At 30.6% G+C, this 13486-nt stretch overlaps 1 protein-coding gene across 3 annotated transcripts in view; it reads left to right on the top strand.

Moving 5' to 3' along the window:
• LOC132942980 (lachesin-like) overlaps positions 1-13486 on the top strand; it is a 150089-nt gene that overhangs the window by 28302 nt on the left and 108301 nt on the right. The window lies entirely within an intron of this gene.

The raw sequence follows: 13486 nt of genomic DNA, 5'->3' as shown, positions 1-13486 counted from the left end.
TATATATATATATTATAATTATATTCATCGAATTAATTAAATATTATTTTAACGCACGAATAAAGGAACAGGCAGAGAACCCGTCTGTAGATGATTAAAACAATGTTTTAAGCCATTCAATATAATATGTAGGTTTTCGTTCCATGGCGTGAAATATGTAAATTATAAATAATCTATAGTTAATTTAATGGTAAAATTCATTGACGCAGTTTTAAACAGTAAACATATAAAATGTTAAATGGCGTTGCCCATAAATTGATAATGTCCTTCCGGTGACCATTATCGTCCTGCTATGGATACCTGCAGGTTATAATAATATAGTCACTGTGAATAATGGCGCGGTAAAGAATGCTTAATTGTGCGATGTCGAAAAAACGACCGATATATTTTTTGCAAAGAACACACTATTATTTATTACACGTGATCCTAATACGTCCGACATTATTGTATTATTTCGGATTAGTTCGGAACACACACTTTTATGTTTAATGATTGTTGTTTTATTAGTATAAACTGAATAATATGTATATACCTATATACAGTTAGACGGCGAAACAATTTTTTACATACATTGACACGACACAAACTGCTATAATATTATAATATAATATAGGTACTATGTTAATTTAGTTGGAACTTATTTTCATTGAAACATAAAAATTATTATTTTTGGTCGCATCTAAATCATTATAATATGATTATCATAGACTATAGTTGAATATCATATTTTTACCAAATAATCATAAAATATATATTATGTACATAATATGCGAAACTTATGTTGAATGATTTAATAATTTGTTCATATTACAATTATTTTGTTTTTAAGTCTTGGCGCGTGAAAATTAAATATTTCCAATATTTTTAATGAAAAATGTGCATCGTATCAAATTCGCTCAACAATAATATAATAATATGATTAATAATTGGTATGAGTAGTATTAATAAGTATGATTAATTTTTGTACCTAAATGTATGTACTATATAAATATTAAATATGTTTTTTTCTCGTTATTAATGTTGACTTGAAATGTACCGATCTAGACACATCTATATTACAGCTGTAAAAGACCGTTATTATTATTATTATTAACTACTTTTTTTTTTAACGCTCAACACATAACTCTGATACACACAAACTGTACGGAGTAGGTGCATTTTATGTGACGTCATCGTATATAAAAACAATGATCAGTAGAATTCGAAATGGAACGCTCGGAGTGATTTAAGGGGTGGTCGAGGGGTGTGCGGTTTGGAGAAACGGGAGAGTAGAATATCGGGAGGAAAAAACCAGCCAAATAAGTAAAACCTCGGGACGTTTCCCCGGTTCGCAACCAGTCCGCCGCAGTTTGTTTTAATCTATCGCCGATAGCCTAAAATAAATCTCGTGTCAACACCAGAACAAACACGCCATTTCCTGCGCCCCGACCCGAGTTTTCACCGCTGGTTTTTCGGCTCTTCCCGGTAGGTTTGTTTACGTGTGCGAGTGTGTGTGTGTGTTGCGATCGGAGTAAAGAAATGTGGAGCGCAGTTACCACCACCCTCGTGCCCACTCACTCGTAAATACGTGGTTTTATTTTCCATGTCACAAGCCACCCTCAATTGTCTCGTATACGTTTCACCTTGTACTTAAATGGTTCCGTTATTTTTTCCACCCGGCCAGAACCGTGTAATACAATCCACAGTATGATGATAATTCAGTGATTCTTGATATTCACCGACTGATGGTGACTATCGGATGAGTGAAGTTAAATAACAATAAAATATTAATATGGTCTTGCATACACGACTTGCATTAGGGTAAACCGCTAATATTCAGGTATTTGATAGTCATAATCTTACATTTTAAATTGATTGATTAAGGAAAAACAATTAACTCTTTAATTTTAAATAAAAATCAAAAAAATTCTTATTAAAAAATCAAAACAAATAAATTGAATCATCCATTGATTGTGCAAATATATTTTTTTGAAAAAGTTAATTGCAATACGACTTGTAAATAGCATAAGAACAAACGTTTTTGAAATAAATTATCAACGTATAATACTTTTATTTATATCAATTATCAAATGTTAAGATACTATACTGTTTACTAAAAATATACTAACGATATTTAAATGTAGACACACTCTCGTATTATAATAATATAATAATTTATTACATATAACACGGGGTGCCGCCATTGGGTGACTTCCCCCTCCCGTCAATCAAACCACCTCCAATTTACTTATTGTATAACTTGTAAAGATTGTAATTTTTGTTCAATAAATAAATAACATATATAAAAAAAAATATATATTACATTTACTTTGTACGGTTAAGTTTTTCAGAATGATAGGTATTTCGAGTAGAGAAAACTCTGCAAGTACAAATTTATTTATTGTATTTCCACACATTAAAAGTAACGATGGTCGCGCAGGTGTATATTTAATATAGTTAAGTTCAGTGAGAAAACCTATTAACTATATCTATATGTCCAGTCATGGTCCTTTGGCTCTTTGGAAATTTATAAAAACTCACTGTTTGGAAAAACTAATCAGCCGCTTTAGACGATCTCGTTTTCTTCATTGTCCAGGAGTCAACGGATTTTCTTTGAATTAATCTGCGAAACAGTGGATTTGTTTTCTTCTAGCAGTCATCTACGAGTACAAATTTTGCACATTTAAGTAGCATGAGATAGCTTGATTTTCTAAGTTCAAATTATACTAACAGCTATAATTTATGATTTAGCTAAATTTGTTAACGTAAAATATTACAGTACTTAGTTATTACTATTTTGCAATAATTATTAGAGTAGGTAAATATAGGAAAAATAATTAATGGAACCAAACATTTTTTTACAAAAAAGTCAAAATTAGGTACATATTAATAATTAAAATTTTTTTATCATCTAGATTTTATAGTTAAACGAAATATCAATAATTTGTGCAATCAATAACGATAAGTGTATCTCACAGAAATGTTTAACTTTATAACTGAGGTTTGTTAATCAACAAATATCTACGCAATATTTTTCTCCATTATTTCATTACAGTGTCTAGACTTTTATTATGACCACCTTCAAAGTATATATCACTTACAGCTATCAAGAATAATGTTTTCTTTTTTGCGAGCAATAACTCTATAGTGGCAGTAGTCAACAAATGGCAGTTTGCAGACCCGTACTATGTCTGTGGACTGTGGGTTATTTTTATCTGGTCCGCATACAAGACATTTATTTTAAAATTATTATTTTTATGGTAAACCGCATGTAGGTTTTATTAGTTATCATTTTATTTTTTGTTTTAGCCTTTACCTATTTTTCGTGGTTAAATATATACATTGCATTTTTATGGCCCCCCGAAAACTTCCTGAATTCCTAATGTGGCTTACCAAAAATATTAATTGGTGACCCCGATTGTATAATATTATAGTTACTGCACAACCATATTATTGATTTTGAATTAAAAATTTACGTTTTGTGTTCCACTATCGTTATAAATACCTATGCGAATAAGATAATCTAAGGAGACATTCTAATGATTGATGTCAAATTGATTTTGTTAATTTAATTAATTAACTGTTTTAAAATAAGTAGTTACCAAGTGTTTTTATAAAGTTACATTTTATTTTTAGTTTTGAAATTGCATACAATATCGTTCTTTATTTTTAAGGTTTAACTATTTATTACATCCAACTATACTGTAGTTATCTGTATAGAGCATCAAATATGATGTTAGTTTTTTTTTTATGAAATTTGGATTTTTTTTTTTTAATTTCCCCTGAAAAATTATTAAAACACGCCACTGTAATGTAAATAATTAATTTTACATTTTCATTGTTATTAATTCAATACCATGATATGATTTCATACAATTTCATGTTCATTTCAGTTACATGTAACTGAACAATGATTACTAAAAAGTAAAAAGTCGGTAGGTAATTCATTAAAATATATCATGTAAGAATGTAATTTTAAAATTTATTAAATAGTTTTTTCTCTCGAAAATTCAGATGTTATACCAAATCAAAGTGTTTTGGGTTACGCAAGACTCTGATGTCATCAGCAAGTAGAAACCAATTAAAACGTTAGTATATATTTTATTGTATATAATTTATATGTATATAACAAATTATACCATAAAGCATTATAATATATATTTAAATACTTTTTTGACGTAATCATTTATTATAATAATATATACATAGGTATTTACAGTATTTTAATATTATAAAATATGATTATTTTTAATAAAAAAATGTATAAATGTAAATACTTTAATATAATTATAATTCTATATTTGAGTAAAGGTTCATTTTTTTCATGTTTTCGACGGTTTTTACAGTGAATAACTTAATATTGAATATTTAACTTGTAGCTTATTAAAAATTAACATTCAAAGTTCTAAGCTGTAGTGGTTGAAAAAAATTGACAACCTGAATGAAAATTAAAAGCAAAATAATATATTAAAATTATTATAAATAATTTATTACAATATAGTTAATATAATATTTAACTACTCGTACAATATTCGATCGTATACTAATATAACAACATTTACACAACAAATCTGTTTATACAAATAGATAATATTAAATTATTTATTATTTAATGCCTTGCTCTATAATATTATAGTTCACACGACTACACATATGTATATAGAACACAATATTATGTTACATGGATATCATAGTATTATTATTTTGCACTTATTGTAATTACACCTCATTATAAGATAAACCATAAAGCGTACACTTTTTACTATATTAAAATAATTATTGATTTAATATCATAGGAATCATCGGAAAAATATACTGTCCACGAGTTTCACGGGAAGTGGCTTTCAAACAATTTGTAATAGTAGATCGATAAATTAACCCCATCCGGATAAAAACGAGCCGAATAAATTTCAAATAAGGTCACTATAATTTGTGGAAAAATTGTTACGAAAACAATAACGGTGTAATAATATTTGCCCCGTATACTCGACCCACAATTGAGTTTTAATTTTTGAAAACCGCGTGCGTCTAAAGTCATTAAAATCAGATCACTCAATGGTGGGAATGCGTGAAATTTACATTAACATGTTTTGTTACATTGACCGATCGTCAATTTCGTGCGACACGGACAACGCGCACATGGTGACGAAAATGCTGATTTTCATCTGCCTGCCGTGTAAGTTGTGTAACCCAATTTCGCAGGGCCGCTAGCTGGTTTGGTCGACGTCGAAGCAGTAGGAAAAAACCACGGGGGCCCTCCATAGTGCATATAATATCATAGTGTAATATATTGTTTTTCAGAGAGCATTGTGATCGGCAAACGCGCCGAATCGTTTGTTCGAACATGTGTTACATCAGCTTTTGGTGGCTATATAACACTATTATATTGCGATTTTTTATTATTATTATTATTATTATTATTATTTTTTATTATTGCGTATACGTATGAGTATATATTTTTTTCTGATCATCGGTCCTCCCGGCAGAAAACGAGCTTATGATTATCACGGGCTACCGCGAAAATCAATAAGCCATTGTAAAATACTTTCCGATGGTCACCTGATTCTAAACAAGTGATTTCCACGGTTGTTCTTCTTTTTATTAAAATAATATTCCGTGACCACAATATTCACCACTGTGACAATGTTTTTAATATTATTCGTACACTACGTTAGGAAAGCGAAGATATGGAAAAATACAATTTGGAAGTCCACTTATGTTTTTTTACACCCGTCTAATTTTGTTTCTTATATTATATACATTTTATTTATACTTTGTTATACAAATATTATTCTTAAAACATATTTATGAAGTAAATGTGTTAAATTTAAAAACTATTACACATAAAATAATAAATTTAAGTCACTCCTCTAAAAAAAGAATTATTTTTTCAATCGATTATTATTTTTGTTCTTCTTTTATTATTTTATTATTAATTAAAATTATTATTTTCATTTTTCATTTTATTGAGGTATTTCAATATTATTTTGATTTGATCGCGATTAAACCTAATACTATTTATTATACCTAATACCACAATAATAAATTGTGAGTTTTATTAGATTTTGCTAATATGTACATCCTGAACGAAGAGGGAAAACTAATACAGGTACCCTATGTATTTTTGGTATAAGTTACTGGTTACTTGGTACTGGATATTTTAGGACAATCATTTAATATTTACATTAGTTATTATAATAGCAAAAGTAACAATCGATAGGAACTTAATGCAGATTTTAAAACTTGACTTGAACGAACAAAATGACAAATAGGTAATTGTTTAAATCAGAACATGTATAGTGGAATTCGGGTTTTTTATCAGAATTTAAAATAAATTGTATTATTAAATAAAAGAGAAAATTGAACACATACTGAATATATCTACTCATGTGACCTTACTAATGTAATTCTCGTGACGTTGTATCCCAACGGATGCGACCGAAATATAACTACCCAACACAGTGGGATTCAATTTTTATTATTATTTTTTTTTTTTGAACAGTTTTACATAATATCGTTCAGTGTATATCCAATATTCAAGACTAATTAAAAGTAAATCGATTTTTGTTTCTAAAAATAGCAATTACTTTCTTTTATAATAAATTGGTATCAGTCATCTGGGGAATGAAGTTTATAGCATTTACATCTTTTTTTACTCATGCAAAATTTTGAATTAGAGTAAAGATCGATACTCTGAAAAGGGTAGCAAATTATTTCGTATTTTAATTTCACGTACCTAATACGATCTAGGTAAGAATTCATATCAAATTTGAAAAAAATATTTTTGAATTTGGTTTGATTATCAAAATATACATAGAGTATATTTTAATATTGGTTAAATATTTAATATGATCTAAAAAGGAACTATATGAGTTTACCCATTTACAATTTACTATGCGCATATATAAAATATACGTGATATTGTACAGTAAATGATATAATACCAAAATATTATTATTTAAATTGTTATTGTATTACAAATGTTCAGTAAGTAAATAAGTTAGAAGTCATATTTATTTTTCCCTTTACATAATTTATATTGTATGTTTTAATATATTCAAGATCTCAACAATATATTAATTAATTGCATTCACTCATATGTCATTTTGCTTTCTCGTGATAAACTCTAAGTAAACAAAATTTTATTATAAACAAATGAAAACTTTTGACTTCAATTAAAACTTACCGTAAAGGAAATTATATATTAAATTAATTGCAATAAACTTAACTATTTTCATAGAGTCAATACATTTTTTTTCTTGAAAATAAATATTTAAGTATGTAGCTTATATCTTATGATATAATGATATCTCCGAGTAAAATACTTACGCAATTAATATAGTTTTCATTTTGTTTTAATATTTAAGTTTAAAGAAATAAAATCGATGGTATCGATTACCTACATATAAATCCTAGTGATAAAGTATAATGTGGCTGAGTTAGATCCTATACATAGTTAGTGTAATGCTATAATAGTCTACTAACATAATATATTGAGGTGGAGTTTCAGATCTTAATTTTATGTTAATAGGTAGTAAATTTACTACCAACAAATTGGCTTGATCAGCGTCTTGTGATACATGTACTAACATAATATATTTTTATCTCGAGTTTGTCTCTTAATAATTTTATTACATGTCTTAATATTTTTAAATGTTTTTTTTTTTAAATTTAGTTATAAAATATTAACAAATGTCAATTGGGAATAACTTAAAATAAATCTAAAATCTTAAACATTTCATAGATGTAAGATTTTTGTTCAATAATATTATTGGTGTGAGTCTGAATTGTGTAGAATCACTGTCATTTAAAAAAAAATACTAATTTGGTATTTGTGTTTCCCCATCAGTTTGAGTCATCTTTGATGTATTATGTCAAGTTCTCGACCACAGTCTAATTACGGTGTAAGTTAAAGAGATTTTTTTTTGAAAATGGAGTTATAATAATTTAAAGAAATAACTCTTTTGCGCTTCTTGTACATTCGATCTTATATCAAAAGTGTTTTTTGAATATGTAATTTTTATTTATGTCAACAATTTTTAATGGTACAATAATATTTTGAAACCTTATTTCGCAAATCTATTGTACTAGAAGCATAATATTAAATGATAATAAAAAATAATCGGATGAAATTAAGTTAATAAAAATGTTTTTTTTCTTTTATAATACTAGCTCTAGCCGTAACCTAGCTTTAGCTTTATTAGTGGAATATTTTTTATATAGATGATATTTTTATATATAACAATCTATGCGAGATCTATGAACAGCAAAACATACTACTTTTCTATGGCCTTCCCCTCACAAAATATTATACTATTGACCACCATATATATATATATACACTATATATATATATTTGTGTACGAAAATTGTATAATAATAAATCGTCAAAAAACCATCAAATAGTAAGTGGCGGCTATGGCAAGAACCTTTATGCATAATATACACATAAACTGTACAGTTATTTCGTTTTAAAACATACAGTGCGTGTGTGTGACGTTTCTAAGTGTTATAAGTTGACAAATAAAGTCAGGGATTACACAACAAAAAAAAAACAGCAAATATTTGACGATGGATGTATTATAGGAACGAAATTAAACAAAATGTACTGCTTTTCAAAGTTGTCTATAATTCCCCCCCCCCCCCCCTATTTCGGATAGTCATACAGACCCATTATTATCATATGTCAATTGTTTGCATTGGGCTACACATCAAACATAAATCAGAAATATTCAAAACATTCAAATTTGATTTTGGCGATTTTTATTTAATACAAAACTGCTGTAGTAGGTATTCTCTCATATTCGTTTAATCGTAATGTACTTTGATAACGTTAATGCAATAAAAACCTCTAATAGACGACCGTTCAAAAGGCTTCAACAAAGTCTTATAGAGAATAAGGTTAGAATACTGTTTTATCACTGCGTCGGCTTACAGAAGACTTTTTACTGTTCATAGTGTCTACATATTATATATACACGTAATTCGACGAGGACTCCGCGTCAAATTGTCAGTATTTTAGCTTAGATTATTATTTTTATGTTAGATCAACAACAGAAGGTTTTTCAGGTATTGCTTGTTAAAACGTAATAAAATAAAATATTTGTAATTTTTATGGTTTTAAATTGAAACTACTAATAATTACTAGTTTAACTATTTGTTCGCGGCTGCTAGTGCATAGTTCATAAAAACTCGGTTAGCTCTATTACTTGTTGCGCTCACTTATAACAATTGAAGACACTCAACATAATGGCGAGCAATAATCGAGGAGACGGAACACGGAATGTCCTGATCTTTTTATCTTCTAAGGCCGTGGTTTCGATGACACGATGTATTATTACACGTTTCGACAATGGAGTTTGGTCTCGCGTTCACTCTCCAAGAACGCATCATGCCGGTAGTAGTGTTTCCATAGCCTCCTCTTCAAATCCACATACGTCAATCATCCGCATATACGTCTTATATCATAGACACACACCCGGCCGTATAGGTATATTATATACTATATATATATAATAACCACCTTGCCCACGTCATTATTTTCTCGGACACGGAGTGCCGCGCCCGCGAGGAGTCGATTCCATCAATTTCCGATTTCCTTTCGGTCTTCCGGTCCCGTACACTGGCGAAAAACACCGCAAACGGCTGCGGGTCCATCGTTGACGGATGGACAGATGGACGCGCGTCGTCGCGGACTCGCGCGTCCGAAACGGTTTTTAAAAACGCCGGCGGCCCGAGCGTGATAAATGAAACCGCCTTTGCCACCGCCAGAGCCCGATAACGCGTATATAAATAACCTTTTATGTGTCCCGTCTGCGCGCACACGAGCCGCTCGTCGGGTTTGACAGCGTGTAAACAATCGTAAGCCGCCGCCACCCCATTCCGCGGCGCCATTTCTCACACGTTCTCTCTCTCCCCCCCCCCCCCCCCCGCGCGACGCTCGCTCGACGCACACGAATTCGGTCCGGCCCAATATATGAATTCGACCCCCACCGCAGCCCTGCTCTTAACCCGCCCCGATGGTCCTTTAATTAGTTCGGACCCGGAGACCGTGTGCAGCGCGTGTCCGCGTGTACACACCTCGATGTATCTTCGTCAAACCGGCCCGATGCATCCTACCCCGCCACTACCCCTCGGATACACCAACCCCACCAAAATCATACCCCCCTCCCCCCTTATACCCGCAAGTCTGTTCATATACCGGCACAGCCACATGGCGTCATCGTGTCGTCTTCTTCTTCGTCGTCGTCGTCGTCGTCGTCTCGACGGTGGCGGGCGACGTCTTCATTTTTCGGAGTTGTGTAATATAGAACGCGCTCGCTCGACCGACCGACCGATAGGCGATAATATATCACGCCGCCGACCATTCTCTAAGCGGATAGCACGCTCTCTGTTTACAATGTATATATAATATAATATATAGTCTCTCGGTCGTGTTTTCGGGCTCTTTCCCGTGTGCGCGGGGGCTAACAATAATATATCACGCGTTCAACGTGTTGTATGTGTATGTGTATATGTGTATATATATAATATTATGTATTGTATATACGGCTGACTTTACGATAAAAACAATTTACCGCGGTCTCGTTACGCCGTCGAAAATTTCTACGCCTTGTATATCATATTCTCGGACCACACTTCGTCTCCGCTCTACACGAAGTGGTAATAGAACTATATGCGTTACATAATATTATAGTTTTCTCGTGTTATCCGATCAACTCAACTACAACCGACGCATAAATCATAGTAATAATAATAATAATAATAATAATAATAATAACATATTATACCGTATAGTGTATATGATAATATTATATCGTGTTCTGCGCCGTGCATGATCGGTCGTAATCGATAAGTTGGCGAGTGGTCGCGAGTGGTATAGGCCTCAATCAGAATTCCACCGATGACGGATTCGTGCGACAGACGACGTGGCGTCAAGTGCCGCGAATCTCGGCTCGAATGCAAACTCTCCGTTTTCCGACAACAATACATCCCCAATAAAGGTCTTGTTTCGTGATAAATGTGCCGTAGGGGGAGGGGGTGTGGAATCAGATTAAGGAAGCCCTCGGCCAAATATCGCCGGGCGAAACGCGCGTATTTTCACCCTCCGCCGACCCGCGTGGTGGCTATATCTCCGTGAGATACACATATTTTCACCACAGATATTCGCTTATCGAAACAGCAACACACGGACGATACACATTATATAAACGCAGAGAAAAACACACACGAGTCCAGTGTGCTATCCAATTGCTAACCACCACGGATTCACCAATAATATCGGATTTCATTCGGAGTTATTACCACGACTTCATATGATGTCAGATGCGTTTTATTGAATACAAATTTATTTCGCTATATTATGATGTTGATAACCCTGTTATTGATTACGTGTGGTATTTTAATCATAATGATATTGTATCGCAAGTTTCGTCCAGCACCTGCAGCTACTATGAATTTTTTTTTTAGAGAATTGGTTTCCTCGCACACTCTCTTTAGTCTTACAATTTTTTTTTGCTATTATATCTATTTATACACACATATCTAAGGTACTAACCTAACCTAACGTGCATAGGGTACTAACAATCGATGGTTGAATTTTAACCAAGTCAATATTGCTTACGTAAAATGATTTTAATTTGCATCTTCAATTTAATGAATTCTTTAAATGCATATAGGTACCTAGTTACCTATTTGTTTATGGACTTATAGTACATACTTGTGACTTGTAAGTCTACTTCATCTCAATCTTACATAATAAGTTATATATTTTTAAATAGAATATAATATAATGTATTTATTGTACTGTTTTGTACGTCCAATATTATTAACTAACAATTTCTCATCAAACTATTTTAGTTTTAACCAAAAAGTATTAATTGTAGGAACTTGTAACATTGCATTGTCAATTAAATTATCATTTTCTATACTTAATGACATGTTGTAAATATTTAGACTTATTTTAAGTTATTTAATATATTTTATAAGGCATTTTAAAATGTCTTCGAACCGTCTATTTTTTTAAGTGTTGACAAAAATATTTAATCTCGGTCAAAAAGCTTTAGTAAAGTTTAAGAAAATATTCCACACATAAGTGTTGTTCTTAAAGTTATTTAAAAATCTGAAAAATATAAAAGCACAACTTTTACTATAGTAATTTAAAGTGTTTTAATTTTGATAAAATTAGATATTTAAATGAAGAACAACAATTTTAGTTATTTATTGTTATTATTCAAAAATATTATTCATGGGAGCTTAAAACTTTTACGTAGGTTTATTTTACCATGAAATGTTCAATACATTTAGATTAACTTTATGATATTGACTATTAATTATACCATGGACATATTCACACCGTTTTATGGTAAGTTGGTATTGACTCAGCAGTAAAAACTGATTTAAATTATAAAAATATTAAATAGTTTAATAATTAATAATATAATAAATGCGATGTTTTCTAGAAAAACAAGTTCGATTTACGGGTATTACTTATAGTAAAATAAATTATTATGGTAGCAATATAATAAATAAATAAATGTATATAATAAATTACAGTGGTAAACAACCAAGGTTCATTTTCATATTTGATTTAAAACCATTTATTTTTCTAATATATCTACATCATTAGTTTGAACACTTTAAATTATATAGTGGTAACGTACTATTTTAGAAATATATATTTCAAAATACTATAAAACAATAATTAAAAATAAAGTAAAACCAGAACTATGACTAGTGGTTTTCAAATCTCAAACTATAATTTTGGAAGAAAAATGATTTGGTGGAAACAAAAACCGAACTTTTTTTCATTTTGACGGAACAAAAATTTGGTTTTTGGCTGGACGATGAACGTCAAAATCTTTAAACGAAAAATATTCAATTGCTTACCTTTTATTTATAGATAGGTAATGCATATTGAAAAAAAATAAATATTTTTATTAAATATTTAAATACATTTTATACTTTATAACTATATATTGTAATAACTTAGAAATAAAATAAATATAAAAACGACTCCTGTCGATAGTTATATTAAAATCAGATGTTAAAATAGTAAAATTAAGCTATTACCTTTCTCCAGGTGTTCGGAGGGCTCTCGAGATCGTGTATTCGAGAATTAGATCAAATACACCGTACAATGTAATTTTATGTAAAAAGCACATATAATGTATTAACTGCAATCAATATAAAATATTATATTATATGTCTTACCTGATCCGCAGTTGTTTGTAGATAATACTGTAGGAGTTTTAGGTTTTAGATGAAACAAAGTAATACTTCAAATACAAAAATTGAATTAAAAAACGCACTGATTATTGCTCGCATAAGGAGTCCAGTTGTCGCTCGTTGAAATCGGTTTTTCGAGACTTGAGAGGTTGTTACTCTGGTGGTTGGTGCTCATGCACTGGTTTAAGGGACGACACGGATATGCCGACCAGAGAATGGTAGGTGGTTTTATCAAAGGTTTTTGTATTTCCCCGAACTATATTTCTCTTCGGCGGCAAAG

The sequence above is a fragment of the Metopolophium dirhodum genome, chromosome 4 (genome assembly GCF_019925205.1).
Source record: "Metopolophium dirhodum isolate CAU chromosome 4, ASM1992520v1, whole genome shotgun sequence".
Classification (NCBI taxonomy): domain Eukaryota; kingdom Metazoa; phylum Arthropoda; class Insecta; order Hemiptera; family Aphididae; genus Metopolophium; species Metopolophium dirhodum.
Note: the sequence above shows the minus strand (reverse complement) of the source record. Positions and strands in the feature narration are given on the sequence as shown.